This window comes from Mus caroli, unplaced genomic scaffold, assembly GCF_900094665.2.
Source record: "Mus caroli unplaced genomic scaffold, CAROLI_EIJ_v1.1 scaffold_7531_1, whole genome shotgun sequence".
NCBI lineage: Eukaryota > Metazoa > Chordata > Mammalia > Rodentia > Muridae > Mus > Mus caroli.
This window is the reverse complement of record NW_018390266.1, coordinates 46,249-50,767: the sequence shown is the minus strand read 5'-3', so window position 1 is coordinate 50,767 and position 4,519 is coordinate 46,249. Positions and strand designations below refer to the sequence as shown.

At 46.6% G+C, this 4,519-nt stretch overlaps 1 protein-coding gene across 1 annotated transcript in view; it reads left to right on the top strand.

The window, feature by feature from the left end:
• The first annotated feature begins 3,788 nt into the window (after positions 1–3,788).
• Positions 3,789–4,519, top strand: part of LOC110288569 (CD177 antigen-like) — a 4,402-nt gene continuing 3,671 nt past the window's right edge. Inside the window, exon 1 of the mRNA XM_021154883.1 lies at positions 3,789–3,828. The gene's annotated coding sequence lies outside the window, so the exon portion shown is untranslated. The remainder of the gene's footprint in view (positions 3,829–4,519) is intronic.

Genomic DNA, 4,519 nt, shown 5'->3' with positions numbered 1-4,519 from the left:
TGGACCAACAGAAGCAAGGTAAAGCAGAAGACAGATGACCACTGAGAGTTCAAGGTTAGTCTGAGCTAGCTATGGAGTTCTACATCAGCCAAAGGCTATTGATAAATGTGAGAGCCTGTCTCGAATCAATCAATCAATCAATCAATCAATCAATCAATCATCTGCAAACTTGGCTGAGGTAGGCCCATTGTCTGAGGATGCCATGAATGTTGTTAAGTTTGTAAACTTATATGAAAGGATTCTATATGAGACCCACGTAAAAGACAGCCATAGCCGCACATAATTGTATGTCCAGCACTGTTTGATAAAGACAGGCAGATGTTGGGCACTCTCTACCCATCCAGGATATACAGAGATAAGCCCTTCTCCTAAGAATCATATGGAGACTGATAGAGGAAAGCATTCAGTACAGACACCTGGCCTTCACACGTGCATATATGGAACAGTATCCCACACATATACATGGGCTCTGGAGACACTAAAGGGACATCTTATTATTCCTAGGTCATGGAGATGAGTTATCATTTCTTGGTATTTGCAGCATGGGGCAGGAGTGTCATTTAGGTCATGGCAAGTTGCACTTACGTTTTATACAAAACTAAAAGCTTCACTGAGCCCATTTCTTACAGTGACGTTTTCTCTATTAAAAATAAATATCCAAGCCTGGAGACAGGTATCCGTGGTTAAAGGAACTGGTCATGGTGTTTGCTCTTTAAGGCCAGCACCACCTCTTGCTTGCTGAGCTCCAGCTGAAGGAGAAGGGGGTAAGTAAGGAGGTGTCCATACTATGGCTCATACAAAGCAGACTGCTCGCAAATTCACTGATGGTAAAGCACCCAGGAAACAACTGGCTGCAAAAAAGCCGCTCACAAGAGTGTGCCCTCTACTGGAGGGCTGAAGAAACCTCATCCTTACAGGCCTGGTACTGTGGCACTCTGAAATCAGAAGCTATCAAAAGCTATCTCCCTTTCATCGTTTGGTGCGAGAAATTGCTCAGGACGTAAAAAATTTTTTTTTCTGTGCTTCCAGAGTGCAGCTATTGGTGCTTTGTAGGAGACAAGTGAGGCCTATTTGGCTGGCCTTTTTGAAGATACCAACCTGTGTGCTATCCATGCCAAACGTGTAACAATTATGCCAAAAGATTTCCAGCCAGCATGCCACATACTCACAGAATGTGCTTAAGAGCCCACTATGAGGGGAGACATTTCATTCTCAAAAAAATTTTTTTTCCTCTTCTTTGTTATCAGTAGTTCTGAATGTTAGATATTCTTCCATGGGGTCAAAGATACTTATTGTGAGTGGAAACATAGAGGACAGAATTAGGCATTGGAAGTTTCTCCATGTTCATTTGTGTGTGAATGTTTCATATAAATGCAAGTTGTAAAGCATTAATGCAAGCAAAATGTTTCAGCGAACACATTTCAACAGTTCAAATGTGTAACAATTATAAATAAACCTGTCAAAATTTTCTGGACAATACCAGCATTTGGATTAAAAAAAAATAAGTAAATTTCTTATTCACAAAAAAATAAAAATAGTATGGGTCACTCTGCCAGAGGACCCAGGTTCAATTCCCAGCACCCACACAGCAGGACAAAACAGTGTTTAACTCGAGTCCCAGAGTCTCCCATGCTCTCTTTTGGCCTCTGCATGTACCAGGCACAAAAGTGGTGCACAGACATACATGCAGGCAAACACCCATACACATAATAAAGATAAAATAAATATGAACCCACGACATCGTGTATATTTACCTATGTGATAACTCACAAAATATAACAAGGTTGATTCCTCTTTCCTTCGCAGCAAGGAGCTGGCACCCATGTGAAACAGCATGTCTCCCTCTGAAGCCCCATGGGTTGTAGCTGTGCCAAAGAACAAAGCATCAGCGCTCTGAGTGCCTGGGGGACTCCTGCCTGCCCCCAGTGGTCACTGCACCATTCACAACAGCAGCAAGCCCAGCAACACATAAACACCGCGTGCTGTGTGAGGTGCAGTCCTAAGTGGCCATTATACACCAATTCCTGCCCCTCTCAGGAGGACACTGTGCAAAGCAGAATCAGCCAGAGTCAGAAAGGCAGAGGGCACAAGTGCTCTCCTTTGTGTGGAATCTAGACAGTGGAAGGACAAGAAAGGACGAGGCTGTTGGGAAGAGAGAAGGGTAATAGTGGNCATGGACATGAACCAAGAGCCCAGGCCGTGCTCAGCTGTGGAGTGCTTGCCTAGCATGCACAGGCGCTGACTTCCATCCCAGTACTGCATACATGGTGGCACCACCACTAAACCCAGGACTCAGGAAGCTGGGTCAGAGGCATCGCAAGTTCAAGGTCATTTCCAGTTACACAGAGGGTTCAAGGTCACCCTGGGCTAGAAGTCTGTCTCAAGAAGGAATGTGTTAATTCCAAGTGTTTCTGGTCATATGGAGGGATACCCTGGGCTTCAGATGCCCAGGAATCACCCAGCTCTGAGGCTGGGCAGTCTTCCACTGCTTGTGGACGTTGTACATCGTGGTGCGCACTAGGCTCCGCACCACGATGTACAACGTCCACAAGCAGGGGCAAAGCTTACATAGGATTTCATACAGGACAGAGCTTCAGAGCAGAGATTTCCAGAGTGAGGATTGGATTGGATTTCANGCCCTGAGGTTAGGAGGTCAGGGATTGGTGGCTTTTTTCATCCCCGCCCCTTTCCTGCACGAAGCGCATGGGTTGGGATGCACAACCCTCAGTCTCAGCTGTCTTTGGCTGAAGCACCATTACTGCTGAACTGCTTGGGTACTGCTTGTGGACGTTGTACATCGTGGTGCGGAGCCTAGTGCGCACCACGATGTACAACGTCCACAAGCAGGAGGTGGCATTTCTCCAGGGTGGTAGGCTGAGGATGGCAAGAAGGTGACACTGAGGACAGCTCCTATGGTGCTACCTCAGGACATCAGCAGGCACAGGTGTTGATGTTTTGACATGTGCCCCCAAATCAACTGCACTAGTAGGGAACTGCTCAGGGACTGCACGAGTGAAGTACATTGTAAGAACTTAGGAACACTTTGGTTTTTTTTTTGGGGGGGGGAAGGCAAGAAAATGAATTACTTTCTAAATACTACTACTACTACTACTACTAATAATAATAATAATAATTATTATTATTATTATTATTATTATTATTTAAAAGAACTGGGAGCCAGCAAGATAACTGAGTGCATAAAGGCATCTGTTGCCGAAACTGACGTCCTGATTTTGATTCCTAGGATCTACATGGTGCAAGGAATAAACTCACTCGCCAAAATGCCCTCTGTCACATGATCCTTGAGACATGTGCGTTGACACACAAGCACACTAAACTAAATGTGATAAACGAATTGACATCTATGTCGAATCTGATTGTCATCTTCCGGGACCGAGGAGGGCAAATATCTGTGATGTTAATTTGTGCTGTCACCTGCTCCCTGCTCGTATGTACAATTTAGAAGCATCTCCAGTGACAGGGCAAAGGGCGTTCCTCACAGAGCCCTCCTAGATACCATGCGACACTGCCATTGGAAGATGATGTCAGGAGCAACCGACACCGACCTTTGCCCAACACTCACTTTCTGTGCATGCGTGCCTTATGTAAAGGCCAATTATTGGCTTCTCTGGGGACCAATGAGATGCACGGTTCTCCAGGCATAGCCAATCAAAGATGGGATGAATGCTCGTCAACCAATGAGGCTTTGAGAGTAAGGTCTGGCTCAACTTAACACATTGGGCATTGGGCAGGCCAGAGAGGAGTCGCACATGCGCAGAAGGTTATGTCAGAGCACAACGGGAAGTGCCTTTTAAGGCTGAGATTCTGGTGAGGATATTGAGAAGCCATAAAGAATTTTGCTACCTTNAAAGAAAAGAAGAGGAAAGAAAAGAAAAGAAAAAAAGAGGAGCAGTGAGAGACCAGATCCCCCAGGCCTGAGGAAAGAAGCCAATGAGGAGGAGCAGGAGAGAGGAGGGGGAAGGGACCTGCTTGAGTCGTTAGTCACAGGGACAAGGGCTAGGGGATGGACTTTTGAGTTTGATGCAGGGTAAACTGGTACAGAAGTCTTGGTTTTGAGGGCGATTTGGGCCATGGACACCCTAGTCTGAGGGAGCAGGGTTTTGTTCTCAAGGAGAGGGGTTTGTTCCCTGCGTCTTCAAAGAGAGCTCAGCTCTGGACTTTGTGTCTAAGGGAAGCCTCTAGGGTCTGAGCAGCCAAGACTGAAGGAGGCCGGGGGTTGCACTCCTTGGCGGTCAGGGCTGAGGATTGTATTCTGAGGCTGCGATGAGGAGGCTCAGCGAGGAGACTCCTGGGTCCTGGGGAGTTGNGGCTGTGGGAGTGGTACCTAAAANCCACATTCCTAGGACAGACACACNAGGGCCTTCGGAATTCCAGTTGTNGTNGTGGTGGAGCTGGGTCCTGAGGACTGAGGTGCTGAGGCCTTGAGAAGATTCTGTTGGGATCTGAATTCCTGACTAAGGCTTAAATCCGAGGGCTCCTGGACCCACTGTCTTATGTT